General features: G+C 42.4%; 2 long non-coding RNA genes across 2 annotated transcripts in view; one reads left to right on the top strand and one right to left on the bottom strand.

The window, feature by feature from the left end:
* The window catches only part of LOC148129601 (uncharacterized), a 59,460-nt gene that overhangs the window by 25,430 nt on the left and 11,811 nt on the right, over nucleotides 1-22,219 (bottom strand). The window lies entirely within an intron of this gene.
* Nucleotides 5,790-13,818, top strand: LOC148129602 (uncharacterized). The gene is made up of 3 exons (XR_015745262.1): nucleotides 5,790-5,912; nucleotides 12,614-12,721; nucleotides 13,417-13,818. It is a non-coding gene; the product is annotated as an uncharacterized LOC148129602 (long non-coding RNA).

Genomic DNA, 22,219 nt, shown 5'->3' with positions numbered 1-22,219 from the left:
TTTAGCAGACTGTTTAGCGACAGTCAGATAAGAGGCAGCTGAGCCTGCAGCAGGAATGTGGGGGGCAGCGTGGAGAGCATTCGTTTCAGAAGGGACCCTCCCTAGTTTCTTAGGCTGTAAAAGTGGGGGGAAGAGAGAGGTGTACTTTCAGATTTGCCAGATTCTGCTCATGTAAGCTTACAATGAAGTTAGAGCTAATTCTTCTGGGCGTGCTTATTGTCAGGAAAGGCGGAATGCTTGGGAAATAGAAAGTAGAAATTGTACTTTTTACTTTCTAGAAAGTTACATATTTCTTCTGAATGAAATATGGGTGGAGAATGAAGGGGGAACAAATCTATATCTCTCTATCCATCTATTTATCTATCTATCTATCTATCTATCTATCTATCTATCTATCATCTATCTATCTATCATCTATCTATCATCCATCTATCATCCATCTATCATCTATCTATCTATCTATCTATCTATCTATCTATCTATCTATCTATCTATCTATCTATCTATCTATCTATCTATGCAGGATTGCAGGCAGACACTGCCCACAGCCTGCCTATCTATCTATCTATCTATCTATCTATCTATCTATCTATCTATCTATCTATCTATCTATCTATCTATCATCTAGTGTACGGTGATGTTATATTAGCCAGGAGACTACCTGCCTGCTAGCCATGTTTGGGTCACACATGCATGTTTTACATGGGTTGCCACAGGGGGTGAGTTAGTTCTGCATCATTTGAGCCTACTGTTGATATAGGGGAAATAGGTAGAAAATAGGGGTGTAGAACATGGGCTGCCATGTGAGCTGATTAGGTTTTCTACTTGACCCTCGTCCAGTTTTGACTACCACATTTCGAAAAGGACAGTAGTATATTAGAACAAGCTCAGAGATCCATCAAAATGATGAAGGATCTAGAAACCAAACCCCATGTAGAATTGTGAAAGGATCCAGGTATATTTTCCCTCCAGAAATGCAACTGTGTGGAGCTATGATAGCAGTCTTCAAATATCTGAAAGAAGAAAGCATGGCCTTATTCTCTATTACTCCAGAGGAAAGATCCAGAAGCATTTGATTAAAATTACAAGGAATGAGTTCAGGCTAGGTACCTAAGCAAACCTCTTGACAGTATAGGAGCTGTCAACCAGTAGGATCAGCTGCCAATTGTAGTGACATAATGGAATGTGTGTATGACCTTGGGGGATGAAGACAAGAGATGCTGCCTAGGAAACAAACAGACAAGAGGGTGGGGCTTAAAAAAGAAAAAGAAACTTCAGTAGGACCCGACCTAATTAATCAGATGGTTAAAAGTTGGCGAGAGGAATTTTGTTCCTTCAGATTTTCAATAATCTATTAATATAGCCTTAGAGCAATGTAGAATTCGTTCATCTAGACATGTTTCCTGTCTGGTTTATTTAGGAGGGCTGACAGGAGATGGCTTTCTACTTCACTAAAAAGTTCAAATTAAAGCTGGATGGTCATTTGTTAAATATGCTTTAGAGCATCTTGTAATGAGTGAAGTATTGGATCTGATGACCTCTAGGTCCATCTATGACTGTAGGAGGGACATAGGTTTGAATTGTGTTCTGGAGGAGGAGATGGAGAAGGAGGAGGAGAAAGGTGGAGGAGGAGGAGGAGGAGGAGGAGGAGGAGGAGGAGGAGGAGGAGGAGGAGGAGGAGGAGGAGGAGGAGAGGAGGAGGGAGGAGAAGAGAAGAAGAAGAAGAAGAAGAAGAAGAAGAAGAAGAAGAAGAAGAAGAAGAAGAAGAAGAAGAAGAAGAAGAAGAAGAAGAAGAAGAAGAAGAAGAAGAAGAAGAAGAAGAATTTTAAATTGTAATATTTTAAAAAATCAAACCAAAGGGAGAAGAAGCCGCTAAAAATGTATCTCTGGGTAAGTGGAGATCCATCACATATCTACGCCTAATTTTATGCAGCAAACGTTCTTGAGAATTAAAGGCTGTGCGGATGGTGTGTGTGTGTGTTTTTTTTTTTAAGAAAAGCAATGCAGGAAAATCTTAGAAAGAAAGATTTCTTTTTAGAAAGAAAATCCAGCTGGCTTACCAAAAGCCAGAAGGAAAGTCAGCACCCACATGGGTGGGTGGGTGGGTGGGGAAACTAAGGAAATTGGTGATCAATGCTATTAGTGTCTACGCTTAATTGTTGCTCGCCCCATGTCTCCAGAGGAAGGAGCAACCCCTGGATGGGATCCAAAGAGAAGGCCCTGACTGCCAAAGAGATTGGCACCATGATAGCAAAGCTTTGAGGAAGTATCTGAAAACAGCTGGTTAAGGCTGATGTTCTCTCATTCTGGGCACAGTCCCAAGAAAGAACAATGTAAAAAGAGCATTGTCTCCTAGCTGTGAAGAGAAAGGAGATGTTTTAAAAACCAGGTGGCATGTTCAGTGGTGTGCGTATTAGAGAACTTCAAGTATTTAATTTTTCCCCCTCTTTTTCATTCTCTTCTGTTCCTCTTTCTTTCTCCTTCCTTCTTCCATTTTTCTTCCTTTTCTCCTTCTCCTCCTCCTCCTTTTCTTCCACTTTTCTTCTCATTCTTCTGCCTTTCTTCCTTTTCTCCTTCTCCTCCTCCCCTTTCCCTTTCTTCTCCTCCTCCTCCTCCTTTTTCTCCTTCTTTCTTCCTCTTCTCCTTCTCCTTTCTTCTTCCATCTCTCTTCCTTTTTTCCTCTCCCTCTTCCTCTTTCCCTTCCTCCTTCTCCTCCTTTCTTCCTCTTTCTTCCTCTTTCCCTTCCTTCTTCTCCTCCTTTCTTCCTCTTTCCTTCTCCTTCTCCTTCCTCCTTCCTTTTCTCCCCATCCTCCTCCTCCTCCTTTTGCAAAAGGATATTTGTGTCAATATTGCAATTCCTTCTGCATTTATTTCAAAGCTAGAGGGATGCAGAAATGTCCCGGGAGGGCCTTAGGAACAAACCCATGTGAATTGGGATGAAAAGGTGGTTGATCCTCCCCATCCCTGATGGATATAAGAGAGTGACATGTGGACGGGAATGGTAGGGAATCTTTCTTTAAGTGACTAGCAGCTATTGTAGGAAGCATGGCTTTTGGTAGTGTAAAGATTGGCCGAGGGCTCCATCCATCCAAACACTCCTGAAGAGAAAGGGGCAGAAGAATTTCTCCCCTCTTTCTAAAGAGTTTGGTAACAAATGTGCATTTCATTTTCCGAGCATTTCATGGTGAAACCTAAAACTTCTTCCAAATTTGGGGACTGAGCGGTTCAAGGGATTAGTAACAAAATCTGGCGTCTTTCATCTTTTAGCATTTGCCTTTTCAACTCTCATTCGAGTTGATGCAAATGACAGCCTCCAATGAAAGGGAGGGGCTTATTTGTAATGAGTTGGGGCCTCCCTCCGTTTCCTGGTTGAAGGATTTCTCCCCCACCCAACCAGTTCCTTCTTCTGTGCAAACACACTATCAACTCCTAGTCATCCGCCAAAGATAGGAAAGAGTCCAGAGGTGTAAATTGCTGGCACAAGATGACACCCAAGGTCCCTTCCCACTCTGCTAAGAAAGAGAATTCACGTCTTTTGCTGTTGTTGTTAGTTGTGAAGTCGTGTCTGACCTATCGCGACCCCATGGACAACGTTCCTCCAGGCCTTCCTGTCTTCTGGAGTCCACTGACTGCTTCAGTGACTCCATCCAGCCACCTTCTTCTCTGCCATCCCCTTCTTCTTCTATTGCCTTCCATCATTCCCAGCATTACGGCTCTTCTCCAGTGAGTCCTTTCTTCCTTCTCATGAGATGGCCAAAGTCTTTGAGTTTCATCTTCAGGATTTGACCTTCTAAAGAGAAGTCAGGGTTGATCTCCTCTAGGGCTGACCGGTTGGATGACCTTGCCGTCCAAGGGACTTGCAGGAGTCTTCTCCTCCAGCACCAGAGTTCAAAGGCCTGAATTCTTTGGTGCTCAGCCTTCCTTACAGTCCAGATTTCATGGACATACATTGCAACTGGGAAAACCATAGCCTTGACTACACACACTTTTGTTGGCAGGGGGATGTCTCCACTTTTTAGTATGCTGTTTAGATTTACAAATAGCTTTCCTTCCCATGAGCAAGTGTCTTTTACTTTCTTGGCTTTAGTCCCCATCTGCGGTGATCTTGGAGCCTAGGAAAATAAAATCTGTCACTCCCTCCATACTAACTTCCTCCTACTGTTGTCAATTGTCCTGAGCAGTCATCTCTTTTTGGCCCAAGTGATGTCAGGAAGACGTCAGGAAAGCTGGCTCCGTCAAGGTTTATAGTAGCGTACAGTAGACATGTCACTTATCCGCAGAGGATGGGATGGCCTCTACTTTCTCAAGCCAACATTCTTCTCTCTGAAAGTAATGGTCGCTTTTGTTTAGTCCTTGGCACACAATGAAATGATGGGAAAATATGCTATAGGAACATGGTATAGAAAACATGCCGTTCAGAAGGTGGAGCTGGGCTGTGTCGGAAAATGGAACGAAACCTTTGAACATCAGCCAATCCAGATGACACGCGGGGTGGTGGGACAGGAGGATGGAGACGTGTTCTTCAGCAGCAGCTCCTTCTGATCTTAGAAAAGAGAAGAAGTTCTCACGGCCAAGGGCTAGGAATGGAATGGAATAAGAATGAACAGAACAAGAATGGAATGGAATGGGACAGAATAATAAAGAATGAATGGAATATAATTAATGAGATGGAATGGAATGGATTAGAATAGAACAATAAAGAATGAATGGAATGGAATTAATGGAATGGAATGGAATAGGAATAAGAATAAGAATGAACAGAACAAGAATAGGATAGGATAGGATAGGATAGAAAATAGAATGGAGAATGGAGAATGGAGAATGGAGAATAGAGAATGGAATATGGAATGGAGTGGAATGGAATGGAATGGAATGGAATGGAATGGAATAGAATAGAATGGAGAATAGAATAGAATAGAATAGAATAGAATAGAATAGAATAGAATAGAATAGAATAGAATAGAATAGAATTCTCCCGTTGAGATAGTTTTAAAAGGAACTGTCCCAAAGGTGATTTTTCTTCCAAGGCAAATATCTTCCAAATATCCAGGCATACTGATCAATGTGGTGAAATTTATTTGGGGAATGAGTGAGAGAGAGGTTCTACCCAGTGGTGAGATTCAAACTATTTAACTACCGGTTCTGTGGGTGTGGCGTAGTGAGCATGGCAGGGGAAGGATACTGCAAAATCTCCATGCCCTCCCCACCCCACTAACCTGCTTTCCAGCTCCGTTCTCCTGTGCAGGGCAACAAAAGAAGACCCAGCCAATCAGCTGGGACTCAGGAGGCAGAGAATAGATGGAAGCGGTGTTTGCCAGTTTTCCGAACTATTCAAAATTTCCGCTACTGTCAGAACTGGCTGAATACCACCTCTGGTTCTACCTTATAATTTCTTTTTCTTTCTCGTAAAGAACTAGCTAAGTAGTTCATTGCAACAGATACGACCCCTTTAAAATGGAAAGGATTTATTACAACGTATTTACTAAGTTTCTCAGGGCCCATTGTTTTCCTCTGCTATTTAAATATCTCTATTTCCTCTCTCTTTACCCAGGGGTAGGGCTGAAGCTTCAACCAATCAATTGTGGCAACGAATCTTCACATTAAAAGGCACCTGCCTGGCGAATTTCCCCTCCTCCTCCTCCTCCCCAAATCATCATGGCTTAAAGAAATTCCCGCGAAGATATTTGAGACGAAAAGGCATGCAAAAGTGGAAATTGTAGGCGGGTGGAGGGAGTGGGAATGTGAATTCTATATAAATTAAAATGCCCATTTATCCCCGTATTAGTTTTCAAGCAGGTGCATTCTGGACTCAAACGCCGATAGAAGAATGATTCATGATCACAAATGTGAAATTGATATAGACAGAGTACAGATGCTGTCACATGCATGGAGCCTTTTGAAAAGAGACACAGGTAGATACCTTGATTTACAGCCGTTAGTTTAGTGAATGAAGTTATGACGGCACTGGGGAAAAAATTAACTTATGACCAATATTCACACTTACGGCCATTGCAGCATTCCCCACAGTCATGGGATTCAAACTTCTGTTTGCTTGGCAACTGGCTCGTATTTATGACGGTCACAGTGTCTTGGGGTCATGGGATTGTTCTGACCCCCGTCCTTTTCCAACAAATCAAACACAATCCAAATAAAACAGAAACCTTGTAATGCTTTTGCAAAATAATTAGCTGTGATAAGCACAAGCCTTGCCAAATTGTGCAAGACTTGCCAAAAGATAACAGACAAGAAATAATTTGCAATACAAGAATCTTCAAATACAAACTCAGGATACTGGAATGTCCACGAGGCTGGAGTTTCAAAACGTCTTTGCCTTCTGCAAAGTACGTTCCTTTCACAGCTGGCTTTTATCTTCTTGAAGGAGGGGCCATTACCTTGCAGCCTTACTCCTGCGTCGCCCTTGCTGTTGTAGCTGCTCTTCCCTATGAGCAATCCTATGCACGCTTGGCATAGGCTCCTCGGGAACCTCCTCATCACTACTGCCAGCCCCCACAATCTCTGAAGGCAGCAGTCCTCTCCCTGATGGTCCTGGCCCCTCATCTGAGTCATCGCTCTTCTCAGCCGTCCGCATCTGCTGCCAGCTAACCACAACAGGGATCCTCTTTTGCGACCTTCTGACAAGCAAAGTCTATGGGGAAGCCTGATTCACTTAACGACGGTGTGACTAACTTAACCATGGCAATGATTCAATTCACAACAGTGGCAAGAAAAAACATAAAATGGAGGGTCAGCATTCCAATGAAACTTCCCCATTTCATTCGGCGCTCAGAAACAAAGTTCATCCAAATAAGAATTTATTGAAGAAGTCGTACTGGCACATCTGGGGAAACCCCGAATCGGAGAGTTCTGGATTTTCCCTTCCTAATTAAAAATCAAAAGTCCATCCCCTGCATCCACCAGTCCATGGTCCAATCGTCACACCATCCCAACTGGAGATTATTACTCCTGTCCAGGTGCAGGGTGACTTGTCCTTGACTCTCTGAGAAAAGAATGTTGTTGTGTCTAATCTTTCACCTCTATGAAATCCCCCCTTCCCAAATTCCCAGGCACTGAATGTGGCAGCCTCAAAGCTTCTAAGCAAAATATGGCTTCCAAGGCTGACCGGGAGCAAAATTCACTTAACAACAGTCTCTTTGGCAAATGGAAATTTTGGGCTCAGTTGTAGTCGTAAGTTGAGGACTCCCTGTATACTATGATTAGCAAAGGTATGAAATTTTCTACAGAAGTAACTAGGTGCCTTACTTAAAAGTCAGGCCCATTGATATCAATGCACCTTACTAGGTTTGCCTCTTGATCTATGATCTCACACCTTCTTGCCCTTGGACGTTCTTTTTCTATATATATATAATGACCTTGTAAAAGATAAAGATGAATTTCATTAGAAACCTTCAACGGTGTATTTATTGGAGGGGGATGACAGGTCCAGGGACAAAGGTGTAATGAATATGTTGGAAAGCCTATTGGGGGGGAAAAAATTCAGAAATTAGTTAGTTGAAAGGGCACTTTGAAAGTATCCAAAAGAAAATAATTTAGGGAAAAACTAGATGCTTCTCTTTTTTCCCCCATGAAATTCAATACCATGACAAGGAATGGCATTCCTTGACTTTGGACACATACCATCCTTGATTTTCAAAGTTCATGCAGCACTTTGTGTCTACTAAAACAAGAAAAAAGATTTTGGGTGGAAGATCACAGCCCCTGGTATTCTTCCTACAAGTTGGATTCAGTTGGGATCCAGTGGAAGCCAACAGAATACGGAGAGGCATTTGTTGCTCACTGAACTTGGTTGTTGTTGTTTGCAGATGTTTCATTACCCAACTAGGTAACATCATCAGTGTTAGAAGGGAGTGGAGTTTGTGGAGAGGAGGAGGAGGACGACATCGATGACTATGGGGCCTTTGGGTCTCTCTGAGCTTGGATGTTTTCAGTTTTATGGGATGTTCAACGCTGAATAGAGTCTCCATCTTGATTGTCAAACATCTCCCCTGGGCTTCCATAAGTCTTTCTCAGATATAGGAGATATTGATCTTGGCCATTGAATTATGACCCTTTCCAATTCTTTCTTGCATCAGAGATCATGGAAGAGATTTCTATTGATAAAGGGGAATATTTGTAGCTCAGGGTAGAAATGAGGGGGTCCTTGGTGCTCTCTGAACTTGGCTGTCTTTTTGCACACTTCTCATTACCCAAACTAGTCAAAGGTGTTCGCTCTCAATTTACATTTTATTGTTGGTGGGAATGGTCTTGGAGCCAAAAAGGGAACAAAAACACCGAAATACCAACCACAAACACCCAGTTGAACATAGTTTAACACCAAGATTAACCTCAGATCAACAATCAAGAAATAAACAACACCCCAATCAAAGACCTGCCAAGCAAGCTAACAGAAAACAGCCAAGTCCATCCCAACCAACAATGACAACACTAGAATATAAATTGAGAGCAAATACCATTCCTTCCTAGCACTGATGATGTTACCTAGTTTGGTAATGAAACTGCAGGAAAACAACCAAGCTCAGAGGGCACCGAGGACCCCTCATTTCAACTCTGAGCTACAAATATTTTCCTTTATCAATAGAAAAATCTGTTCCACAATCTCTGATGCAAAACAGAATTGGAAAGGGTCATAATTCAATGGCCAAGGTCATAAGGATCAATATCTGGTATCTCCCATCTCCGAGAAGGACTTGTTGAAGCCCAGGGGAGATGCTTGACAGTCAAAACTGAGACTCTGTTCAGCTTTGAACATCCATAAAACTGAAGTATGAACTCTATACATCCATATATTGAGCTACATCCAGAAATGGTTTCCCCCTTTGACTTAAATTCTGTGTCAAATTTACTGTTGAGGTACAGTGTAAGGCTGGACATCAAAGAAGGACTTCTATGCCTTCACAAACCATTCTTTCAACAAGGAAATCCCATGTTCTTTTTTCTTTCCTTCTTTGTCTCTCTGTCTCTGTCTCTGTCTCTCTCTCTCTCTGGTCTATCTATCCGAAGTCTCACAGAAATATTTGAGGAGCATGTGAGAGAAGCCAAGATACTACTAAAAAGTCCTCTCTTTTGTGTGTCAAAAGGATAATTGCAGGGATTACTTTACCGGGTCTGCATTATTTCACCCTGCCTCCAACAAAGTTATCTCCAGTGGCCCATTGGGTGACAAATTCTTCAGGAGTCCTTTAAGCAGGTGCCTCCTGACAGGTAGTCGATAGAGAACTTCTGGCTAAACACCAGTATTCCACCAATGAGGTCAACACCAGAGGCCAACGAGCATAGCTGGAGAGGTTGCAAAGGTCAGGACCCATTAAGCCGACAGATGAATCTCAAGTCTACCACCTCCCTTGGGGTCTCTTTGTCCAGAAATGGAAATTCACATCTCAAAAGACCAGCATTGTTCCATCCTCCCCTCCCTCCCTCCCTTCTAAAAAGGTCCTCTTCAGAAATGGTGGCATCTCTCTCAACTGGCCTTCATTAGCCAGAGAATAACGGCGCAGGCCCTTTGCAGGGTAGGGCCTGTCTCCATAGCTCTCAACTGTTCCTCATTAGGGAAAACAGTCCTCCATTGTCCAGCCTCAAAACACTTTTGTTTTTGTTTTTTTAAAAAAAACTTCTGCAGGACTGGGAAATTAGAAATAGGATATGCACCGGTGTAGCCCTATTGATGGAGAAGGACTTGCTATTAAAATGAGCGTTAAACGGATGGATTTCGAGTCAACTGTTGGCATGCAGAAATGCTACACACAGAGAGAGACAGAGAGACAGAGACAGAGACAGACAGACAGACAGACAAACAGAGAGAGAGCGACAGAGAGAGATTATACATACACATTCCCAGCATTCGGCTTTTCTCCAGTGAGTCCTTCGTTCTCATCAGGTGGCCAAAGTCTTTGAGTTTCATTTTCAGGATCTGGCCTTCTAAAGAGCAGTCAGGGTTGGTTTCCATGGACAACATTCCTCCAGGCCTTCCTGTCCTCTACCATCTTGTGGAGTTCGTTGAAGCTCACACCAATCAACTGCTTCAGGGACTCCATCCAGCCACCTCCTTCTCTGCCGTCTCCTTCTTCTTTTGCCCTCCATCATTCTCAGCATTAGGCTCTTCTCCAATGAGTCCTTCCTTCCTTCTCATGAGGTGGCCAACGTCTTTGAGTTTCATCTTCAGGATCTGGCCTTCTAAAGAGCAGTCGGGGGTTGGTCTCCTCTAGGACTGACCGGTTGGATCGCCTTGCAGTCCAAAGGACTCACAGAACTTCTTTGGTGCTCAGCCTTCCTTATGGTCCAGCTTTCACAGTCCTACATTGCACCTGGGGAAACCATTATTGTAGGCTATACTAAAGAATTGTGCTAGTCTGAAAGTACATCACTCCTCCTCCTTGCCTTTATAGCCTAAGAAATTAAGAAGGATCCCTTCCGAGATTATTTCCATGCCTTTATTACTTCTGTGGGCCTTGACTGACTCTTCTCTGACTTTTGTCCTGGTTCTTCCAGGGTTATTCTCAAAGGCCACCACATCTGAAGAAAGAAAGAAAGAAAGAAAGAAAGAAAGAAAGAAAGAAAGAAAGAAAGAAAGAAAGAAAGAAAGAAAGAAAGAAAGAAAGAAAGAAAGAAAGAAAGAAAGAAAGGAAAGAGAGGGAGAGAAGGAGGGAGGGAAGGAAGAAGAAAAAGAAAGAAAGAAAGAAAGAAAGAAAGAAAGAAAGAAAGAAAGAAAGAAAGAAAGAAAGAAAGAAAGAAAGAAAGAAAGAAAGAAAGAAAGAAAGAAAGAAAGAAAGAAAGAAAGAAAGAAAGGGAGGGAGGGAGGGAAGGAAGAAAGTGGAAAGAAGGAAGAAAAAGAGAGAAAGAAAGAAAGAAAGAAAGAAAGAAAGGAAGGAAGGAAGGAAGGAAGGAAGGAAGGAAGGAAGGAAGGAAGGAAGGAAGGAAGGAAGGAAGGAAGGAAGGAAGGAAGGAAGGAAGGAAGGTCTAACATGAGTACTCCACACTTTCCCCTGAAAGCTTCTCTCTTTCAAATTTCAAAAGCGAGTACTCTCCTATGCTTTGCAAAAAGAAAGAACGAGGGACTTTCTTGTTTTGTTTTGTTTTTAAAAAAGAGAAGCATTTCTCTGCCTGACACGCATCTTAAATGGATTTAAAATCATTTGTAGCACGTTGGATTGGGTGGAGAGCCTGAGAGGTAGACAATGTTAAGTCTTTTAGTGTCGGTGCAACATGATTCCCGGGGAGGTGTATTAGTTACACGCCTGACAGTCACATTTCTGCCAAAAAGCAGGCTACAGAAGTCAGAGACATAAACAAAACAGCAGATCAATAGCATCATCTGTATAAAAAATGCATCCTGCCCTGTAAGGCTGATTTAGTTAGCTGTAATAAATCATCGGAATGCCTTCTAACCGGGATGCTATCTTCTGTTTCCCCTTCCCCAGCCCTTGCCTGCCCATCCCCCAAGCTTAGTTTTGTAGTTCTCAGATCGTTGCTGGAACACCAACCACATGGATTGACTTCTGACATTTATTTATGTACCTGTATTTAATGTCAGGCCCAAGAAATCAAGAGCCAAGGCACTTCAAATGAAAACAGGTTTCATGCACGCTGACACTTTCTACAAGAATATGGACTACTAACACTCCGAGCAAATGGGCGGCAGAAACAGTCAGGGGACGCAGTGGCTCAGTGGCTAAGATGGTGGGCTGTTGATCAGAAAGGTTGGGGGTTCAGCAGTTCGAATCCCTAGCGCCGCGTCACAGAGTGAGCTCTCGTTCCTGATCCCAGCTTCTGCCAACCTAGCAGTTCAAAAGCACACAAACGATGCAAGCAGACAAATAGGGACCCCTTTGGTGGGCAGGTAACAGCTCCTTTGGCGCTTAGTCATGCCAGCCACATGACCACAGAGACATCTTTGGACAGCACTGGCTCTTCAGCTTTGTAATGGAGATGAGCACCACCCCCCTAGAGCCAGAAACGACCAGCATGCATGTACAAGGGGAACCTTTAGCTTTAGCTTTACGTGTCAATGGAATTCAAAGTAGGTTGGACTTAGATCTCTTGTGACTAGGAAGGGACTCAAGACTGATAGCGTGTTTGACTCCTCCTTCAGGCTCAGCCTGGTCATCTCCTATATTAATATCTATTGTATCAGCTCATAAAACATTCCTATGCCTGATTTAGTAAGTTGCCATTAAAAAAGGTGGGGAGAAGGAAGGAAATCTGGAAGAGCAGTGCAGCAGTTTGAAAGCAAAAGTACATTCCAACTCTTATCTTTAAAAGATTGTAACTAAAATACCAGAGCTTTTGCCAGCAAATATATTTAATTGGAGAACGTTGATGACCCCCCCAACCCGTGAAGGTGCTCAATTGGAGAATCTGATTTATGACACCACCCAGCGGGGAGGGAGGGGGAAACAGAGTCACAAGGGCCTGTAAATAATGCATGCCAGAGTTGGCCTCATACAGGGCAGTGCCAGTATGGCGCCTCTAATGAATCCTTTGCAGTTTTTTGAAGTTTGGCTCGAGAATCATGATTTAATTAGAGCGATTGCTAAAATCCTGACATATTGTGTGCATTAGTTGTCATTTCGTTTATTTATTTATTTATTTTTCCCAAAAGAGAAAAACGAGGTTCAGAACCAGATTCATCGCTAGTTCTTTGCCTTGGGAGAGCTTCACCGGTCACATTGGTTGCGGAAGGGAAGGATGATGTTGGCTGGTGCTCAAGGTAAGTCTGACAGAAGCATTGGTTGTTCCATTGTTCTCTGGAAGTTCGGTTTCTCGAGCCAGCAGTTGGCAGGACATTGACCTGGAAAGGTGCCTTTGCTTTTTTAGGCACAGGTTAAAGAGAAGATGCCAACAGCTGAACTGACACACTTGCATGGGCTTGCATCCCCCAAACAATGAAAGCCTAATCTGTAGATGAATGTACAATGTAGGTAGAAATAAAGGGAGGGAGGTGACCCCAACAGCTGACTTAAGGTCAGGAATTAACCCATCAGTCAGAAATGCCTCCATTCAAGAAAGACCTAAACATTGTTGCTAACTTACTTGTAGACTAACAGACAAGGATGATCCATTGATAGTTCTGCTGGAAATCAACCCAACTCATGGCTTGTCTGGTGATCATTGTTACATTTCTGGAGGTCATTTGGTGATCGGTGCTCAGTTGTTAAATTTCTAGTGATGTATTGTACTTGCTTGTTACACTCCATGTGTGGTGGGTCTTTTGTGCCTCAGAGCCAAAGTGTGATCTCAGATCTCGTAGAGTTTTATTCCATAAACCATGACTTAGCTCAGTGTGTAAACCCTGGTCCATCTCTCTCCCTCTCCCTCTCTCTCTCTTTCTCTTTCTTTCTCTCCCTCTCTCTCTCCCTCTCTCTCTTTCTCTCTCTTTCTCTCTCCCTCTCTCATATCTCACAGGACTCTTGTAAAAATGAAACTGGTTTTGGAGGAAGAAAATCACAAGTAAAACTCAGGTTTCTGAAATGAAAATGAGATATAAATGCACGGAGTGACCCCAATAAATATTATGGCTCAATCTTCACAGCCCATCTCTTCTCAGAATTCTTTTATATCACAGTGAGGGTTGAACTTTCACTTCTCTACAGACTGTTCAGTATCAAACTGTTTTTTTTTTATTAAAAAAATAATAATTCTTCCCCACTTTCTTTGGCCCAGATAGTCAGGCCTCTGGGGCATAGTTAATCCCTCTCACCACTTCCATGTTGGCTTCTTGTTTCAAAGAAGCATATTGTTAAAAGTCATCTCTCTTGCTCTTGGGTGAATCTTGGGATTCCCAATGGGTGAATCATTTCCATCGTTTTTGACAGGCGACTTGATATCCCTTGTCCTAAAGCCAACCAGTGGATGAAGGAATACGGCAAGTGACAGAGATGAAGAGAAAAGAAAGGAAGCAAAAGCGTAGGTTATTGTCATCTACAACCTTCTCAGTTGGGACGATGGTAGAAACATTCTCCTGAGCGCTTCCAGAGCAAAAGGCCAACAAAGAACTGAATATAATGAGAGATTCTCATTCTTTGTTCCAGAAGAACCAAGAACGTTTGAGATTCCACCTTAATATTTGTCCATTTTTCACATCCTTTTTGGCTTTTTAGATGCCAAGACAGAGTTGGAGGGATGGAGGGATGATTGGATGGATGGATGGATGGATGGATGGATGGATGGATGGATGGACGGTTGGATGGATGGACAGTTGGATGGATGGACAGTTGGATGGATGTATATATGGATGAATGGAGGGGTGGAGGGGTCGATGGTTGGATGGATAGAAGGAAGGATGGATGGATGGATGGGGTTCCTTTGCCAAATGTTAAAAATCTAGATGACAATTTGATTGGTCTCATTCATATCATTTTACAGAAATGGATATCATTTTTAAATAAATATTGATTTGTTTGTGTTGATGAAAGAGAAAACTCACTCTTTGGATTACCTTTTTGCAGACTTTTCACTTTTTAAAAAACAATGACTTGCAGATTTACGCCATCTCAAAGCAAGTAAAGAGAAGACCATTTCCAATTAATATAATGCAGGCTGTATTGGATTGTATTTTTTTTTTTAAGTGAGCTATGTCCACTGTGCAATCATGAAACTACGATTCACTGTTTTCTATGAAAATTCAGCATTTTTTCCCCCTGGTTTCTTGCTTGTCTCCTGAACAAAACAAAGCAGGAAAAGCGACAAGCATAAGCTGCAAAGAGGCTTGATCGCATTAATAACACGATTCAAATATTATTATTATTTTTGACCATAGAAAAAGCTGCAATTCTGAGTTTTTCCACTTGCTGGAAAGAATTGTGAACTCCACAAGATGGAAGAAGGTTTCTAATAATTTTCCCTTTCCAAAAATACATTTCCAGAAATAGACACCCTTGTACCTCCCAGTGTTTTATTTATTCTTATTAGAATAAATACAGGAAATCCTAGAATCTTTCCCATTTCCCCCCTATTTTTCATCTTAGAATTGGCATAAATAAGCCTCTTTCCTTTAATCCTTAAGGATAATTACTGCCAAAACCCCTGCAATGACCACACTTGGAATACTGCATCCAGTTTTGGTGGCCACGGTAGAAAAAAAAGATGTTGAGACTCTAGAAAGAGTGCAGAGAAGAGCAACAAAGAGGATTAGGGGACTGGAGGCTAAAACATATAAAGAACGGTTGCAGGAATTGGCTATGGCTAGTCTAGTGAAGAGAAGGATTAGGGGGTGAGAGGATAGCAGTCTTCCAGTATCTGAGGGGCTGCCAGAAAGAAGATGGAGTCAAATTATTTTGCAAAGCACCTGAAGGCAGGACAAGAAGCAATGGGTGGAAACTAACCAAGGAGAGAAGCAACCTAGAACTAAGGAGGAATTTCCTGGTGGATAAGAACAATTAATCCGTGGAACGACTTGCCTTCAGAAATTGTGGCTGCTCCATCACTGGAGGCTTTTAAGAAGAGATTGGATAACCATTTGTCTGAAATGGTATAGGGCTGTGATGGCGAACTTATGGCACGCGTGCCACAGGAGGCATGCAGAGCCATCTGTGTGGGCACGCGAGTTCCAGACAAACTTACCTCACTGAGCATGTGCGTGACTCCCATCTGATTTTTGGGCCTTTTTCAGCCTCCCAGAGGCTTGAGGGAAGCCTCTGTAGCCTTTGGAGGCCGAAAAATAGGCCCATTTTGTCACTTCCTGTATTTCCGGAAATACCAGAAGTGACTAAACAGGCCCATTTTTTGGCCTGCAAAGGCTGCAGAGGCTTCCCTCAAGCCTCTGGGAGGCTGAAAAAGGCCTCAAATGGGCAGAAAAGCAGCTAGGAGGTGCAGTGCAGGTAAGGGGGTGGCAGGGGGGGGTCGGGCATGCATATGCAGGGGGTGTGGTGGGGTGCGTGCATTGCCTTCCGGGTGCTGGCATGCGAGCGCAAGCATGCACACAATTTTGGGCACAGGAGCCCCAAAAGGTTAGCCACCACTGGTATAGGGTGTGCTGCTTGAGCAGGGGGTTGGACTTGATGACCTCTAAAGTCTCTTCCAACTCTTCTGTTATTTTGCTCATCCACGTTAAGTGAAATAAATCTACAAACAAACAAAAGAAAGTAATCACAGAATAGCTGTTATTTAATAATAAGCAGAATGGAACAGCTCGCCTCCTGGGCTTGTGTGTAATCCATCATTAGAGGTTTTCAAAAATAGACTGGACATTCGAAAGAAAGGGGTACCTTTTACCATATGTGGTGGGACTGCAAAAAATAAATAAATACAGGAGTTCTGGCACAAAATCTGGACATAGCTGGAAGAAATGTTGGGTCTAAAAATTAGCTTTGTACCAGAGATGTTTCTATTAGGAATAATAAAAGAGAATTTTAGTAAAGCAGATATCTACTTAATTATTCATGTCATCACAGCAGCAAGAACATTGCTTGCCCAAACTTGGAAGTCAAAAGAAATTCCAAATTATGAAGTTATAATAGATAAGATTTTTCAATACGTGGAATTAGATAGTTTGACACTAGAATTGAAAGAACGAGACGAATCAGAATATTATAAAGCATGGAACAATTTCTTTTTTAAAAAATAAATTTTATAAATTTTTCAAATTTTAAAAACCATAAAATAAAACTTTATACATTGTTATCAACATCAAGACATCTTTTGTATCTCCTCACATTTTTCAGTATATGTATTTACTTATTCCTTTACCATTACATCTTACTCTTGCTATAAATCAATATCTTTTTATCCTTACATCTAAATCTTCTCTATGGTATATTTACATATTTACATATTTCCTCATTCTTTTCCTAATTGCCATTTTATTTTCTCTTTATTTCTAAACCACTCATTACCAGGCATCCCAGGCCCTATAGTAAATTGAATTTCTATGTATGGAGGGACATGAAAGGAAGTCTATAAAATGAAAATTAGAATTTAAGATGTAATTGAAATACAGCACAAGAATAAGATCTAAAATGATATAAAGACTAAATGTAAATATGTATATATATGTATATATAGATGCCTATATTTCTTATTGATTTTTTTCTTAGTGTAAAATGTTAAGACTGAAATGTATGTCAAAGAAAATCCACCGCATTCAAGACTTCTTAATGTTTATTTTCAATAAAATATATTTTTTTAAAAAAGACTGGACAACCATTTGACTGGGATGATATAAAGTGTCTGCCTTGAGCAGGGGATTGGACTAGAAGATCTCTGAGGTGCCCTCCATGTTTTTATGGTTCTCAGTGAGCACACCCTTGGAACATCATTGATTTGCTAATTGCGAATCAATTTAAACAAAGAAGCTAGAGGAAAGAAGTATGTCAAAAAAAGATACACGATATGCTTTTGTGGTTTATGATGAATCACACTTAAGAGGCCGTCTGAGGTTAAAGAACATGGGTTTTGGACACAACAGATTCAAAGCTCCATCAGGAAAGTCAGATATCTGGGTTATTTATTTTTCACCCTTGCATTACATGGTATGACTCACCAGACCATAAAAGAGATCAAATAACTTTGCTGCTAATCATTATTTTCTTAGATTTGGCACATCTGTGTTGTAAACAGAACTTGGATGCATTTGAGGCAGCCAAAGCATGTTTTCATGATGCATCGGTTGCATGAGGAAGGCAAAAAAAATTGAAGAAGGCAGCGGGGAGGAGGAGAAAGGGAAGGAGGCAGAGATGAGGAGGAGGAAAGAGAAGGAGAAGAGAAGGAGGCAGGGAGGAGGGATGAAGGAGGAGGAAGAAGCAAAGCAGAAAGAAAGAGGCAGAGAGGAGGAGGAGAAAGGGAAGGAGGCAGAGATAAGGAGGAGGAAGAGGAAGAGGAGGAAAAACAGAAAGGAGGAGGACAAGGAGAAGAAGCAGAAGGAAGAAGAAGGAGGCAGGGAGAAGGACAAAAAAAATATGATGACATTGAATAAGACGATGATGATCACTACGGAGACTTCCGTGAGGCAGGTGCTGACTGGCATCCTGACTTAGAAAGAGCTTAGCCTTCTTCTTCAAATCCCATCCCACCTCCAGCTCTTCTTGCAGGGTGGAAAGAAGAGAGATCAGGCCAGTTACCCAGATCCAAACAAAACACCTATTTTTTTAAAAAGGGCAAAGACCTTCTGAGCGAGCCCTTTTCCTTTTTAAACCATTTAGCCGTGCAAACCAGCCCGGGCATTTAGGTTGTTTATAGAAAGCAGGTCAACGCAATGGGGGGCAACCCCTCCCACCTTGTGCTTTTTCAAAGGCCGACTTTCCCCTTCTTCTCTCCTCTTCCCGGTCCTTCGCCCGTCACACAATCTCTTCCTGGCCTCTTCGCTTGATCCTTGTTTACATTTCATGCCATTATGGATGAAAAAGCAGGAAGGAAAAGATAGGGAAAGGCACTTCTTCTCGTACAACATAGCCAGTGCTTTCCCTGGAACACCTCCCCCCTGAAGCCCCTACTCCCCCAAAACCCTCCTCCCCCCCATCAAATCTTTCTGGCCCCTTGAGGGAGTTAGAAAGCTTTTAATGGGTACCCGGAAGAGCTTCGAAAAGTAGGGGTGGGTTTGTTTAAGGAGGAGGAAAACATTGGCCAGAGAGTTATTCTGGGCTTCCTCATTTGTCTTCTTCTTTCAAAGGGAACCCTGAACCTCTTTTTCACCGCCTCTTTCTCCAAACAGGATGATTATTTTATTTTTTTTAAAGGGCCTAGAAGAGGTTGGAGGAGACCACACAGGCGAAGAAGGCCTAGAGAGAGGGATTGGGTTCCCACCTAAGGGGATAATGACATTATGGATTTAAAGCCGTGATTTAATGATCGTGGGCTGGAGGGGGTAACGTAATAGCCTAGAATTAGGGAAAACCAGATTCGGCCGTCTATCCCGAAAGCACCACCGCTGGGGGTGAGTCAGGGATGGCTACTATCTTGGGCGCTCCATCCCTGGAGGTTTTTGAGAAGAAACTAGACAGCCACTTAGCTGGAATGGGATGGGTCCTCCTGCTTGAGCAAGGGGCTGGACTAGAAGACCTCCAAGGTCCCTTCCAGCTCTATTCTATTCTTATTTCTATATTCTATTCTTATTTCTATATTCTATTCTATTCTATTTCTTTTCTATTCTGTTCTGTTTCTTTTTTATTCTTTTCTATTCTATTCTATTCTATTTCTATTCTATTCTAAATTCTTATTCTATTCTATTCTATTGTTACTTCTATATTCTATTCTATTTCTTTTCTATTCTAGTCTATTTCTATTATATTCTAAATTCTTATTCTATTCTATTCTTATTTCTATATTCTATTCTATTTCTTTTCTGTTTTTTTCTATTCTATTCTATTTTATTCTATTCTAAATTCTTATTCTATTCTATTTCTTTTCTATTATTTTCTATTCTATTCTATTTCTATTATATTCTGTTCTATTTCTTTTCTCTTCTCTTCTATTTCTCTTCTGTTCTAAATTCTTATTCTATTCTACTCTATTCTATTCTAAATTCTTATTCTATTCTTATTCTACTCTACTCTACTCTGCTCTGCTCTGCTCTGTTCCAAATTCTTGTTCTATTCTAAATTCTTATTTACTCTACTCTAATCTCTCCTTGATCAGTTTCCATCCATTATTATTCCTTGTCTGGCCTTCGGGGGCTTTGGAACACAGCTTGACCCCTTCCTCCTCTCTGTGCCAGCCCCTCAAATATTGGAAGACTGCTCTCCTGTCTCCCCTGGTCCTTCTCTTCCCTAGACTAGCCAGGCCCAGTTCCTGCAACCATTCTTCAACTGCATCATCATGGATGATCGGTTGCAGCAGGGGCATGTCAACCTGCCACGGGGAATGTGAGAAAGGGGCTTTTTTCTAGACCCCAGAAGACAATGCCTCGCACACTCCAGGCCCCAAGGCTTCTCGTTAGCTTCCATAGTCCATATCCGTATCTCCTGTGGGATTGCTGCAAGCGCCATCTTTGCTATTCTATGCGGAAGCCTACAGCTATCCCTGCCTCAAATCCAGCCACAGCACATCTGACTGGCCTTGCGGTGCTTCATCTCAGGAAACCAACTCCATTCTAACTTTGCTCTCAATGCGCGGCGTTGCTTCTAATTAATGCCGCATCTTCCCATCAACTGTCACCCTGAGTCAATGTTTGCAAAGCCTTCCCCAATCCTGTTTGGTCAAATGTTTCTGATATAAAAAAAAGATGTTGAGACTCTGGAACGGGTGCAGAGAAGAGCAACCAAGAGGATTGGGGGGATTGGAGGATAAAACATACGAAGAACGGTTGAGGGATAATAAAGAATGTTTGCTGGAATTGGGTATGTCTAGTCTAGAGAAAAGAAGGACTAGGGGCTGGATTACATGGCCTACAACAGGGGTCCCCAACCACCGGTCCGCGGACTGGTACCGGTCCGTGGAACAAGTCCTACCGGGCCACTGGCTTGCTGGGCGCCGCCATCTTGTTTTGAGGAAAAAGTGCTTCCGGTGAGCTTTTCCGGGTAGAAAGCTCACCATCAAACAGATGAAGCACTTTTTCATCAAAATGGCAAGATGGCGGCGCCTGTGCTGATGTCGTGCAAGGCATTTACAATGCGCCATGATGTCAAAAAAGGTTGGGGATACCGGGCCGCGGCGTAAAAAAGGTTGGGGATCACTGGCCTGCAAGGTCCCTTCCAACTCTGTTAATCTGTTAAATTGGGGTGACATGATAGCCATGTTCCAATATTTGAGGGGCTGCCACAAAGATGAGGGGGTCAATCTGTTCTCCAGAGCACTTGAGAGCAGGACAAGAAGCAACAGATGGAAACCAATCAAGGAGAGAAGCAACTCAGAACTAAAGAGAAATTTCCTGACCATCGGGACAATTCATGCTAAAACATAGGAAGAACAGTTGCATAATTTGGGTTTGTCTAGTCTAGTGAAAAGAAGGACCATGGGTGACAGGATAGCAGTCTTCCAATATTTGAGGGGCTTCCCCCAAGAAGAAGGGATCCATGTATTCTCCAAAGCACCAGAAGACAAGACAAGAAGCAATGGGTGGGAACTCATCAAGGAGAGAAGCAACCTACAACTCAGGAGACATTTCCTAACAATTGTGAGAACAATAAAATCAGTAGAACAACTTGCCTCTAGAAACTGTGGATGTTCCAACACGGGAGATTTTTAAGAGATTGGACAGCCATGTGTCTGAAAGAGTGCCTGAGTAGAAGGTTGGACTACAAGACCTCCCCAGGTCCCTTCCAACTCTGTTATTCTCTTAATTTCATCCTCCCTCCCTCCCCAGTTGACCAGTTCACTGGATTCACCCATCGTCATAGTAACCCTGAATTATCCAAACCCTCTTAAGGAGTTGACAACCCACACTCTTCCCCCCCACCCCAGCACCACCACCAAAGCCTACAACCCATTTAACCCCAAACTACCCATTTTCCTCTGATTAGAATTACACACCAACTCAATTACATTGATATGAAACTAGCCTGCTGTTTGCTTCTTGGTTGAAAGAACCTTTTGTGGTTCTACTTTACTCCGGGGTTGGGGGTGAGTGTGGGGGGGGGGGAATTATATATTGGGTGGTGCTTTTGATCTTATTTAATAGTTGTCAGATGGCTGGGATTCATTTGATGTGTTTGCCTCTGTGTGTTTGTGTGTGTGTGTGTGTGAGTGTGTGTGCATCTGTAAATTTTTTCCCTCCTTCTGTTTCTCCATCCTTCTACAGCTTCCTTGATGTCTTGACATCCCAATTTAAAGAAAGGAAGCCCCCCCCCCTCAAACCCAGTCCCCAACTCATCACGGGGGGAGGTTTCCTTGATTTCTGTCCTTGAACTTCAACCATATTTGTTTTTTATTTTCTTCCTATTAGATTGGACCTGCTCCTTTCCTGGCTCTTTATATTCTTGGCCCATGGAATGGTTTTTCTTTTTGTTGTTTTCTCTCGGAAATTATTATGATTCCAGGTGGACCTCCACTGACAGCAGTTCATTGAGTGACGGTTCAAAGTTATAACGCCCCTGACAAAAGTGAACTTATGACCATTGTTCATGCTGACGGCCGTTGACAGCATCCCCATGGTGACGTGATCAAAATTCAGGCAACTGACTCACATAGGGTTTCCTGCCTAAGCAGGGGGTTGGACTAGAAGATCTCCAAGGTCCCTTCCAACTTTGATATTCTATGTCTGGTCATGGTGATTGAAGTGTTCTGGGGTAATTTGATCCCCTTTTGCGACCTTCTGACAAGCAGCGTCCATAAGCAA

The sequence above is a fragment of the Notechis scutatus genome, chromosome 13, assembly GCF_049901735.1.
Source record: "Notechis scutatus isolate UNSWTSFEM ecotype Mainland chromosome 13, rNotScu1.2, whole genome shotgun sequence".
Taxonomy (NCBI): domain Eukaryota; kingdom Metazoa; phylum Chordata; class Lepidosauria; order Squamata; family Elapidae; genus Notechis; species Notechis scutatus.
The sequence above is the reverse complement of the archived record's forward strand: the minus strand, read 5'-3'. Positions and strand labels throughout refer to the sequence as shown.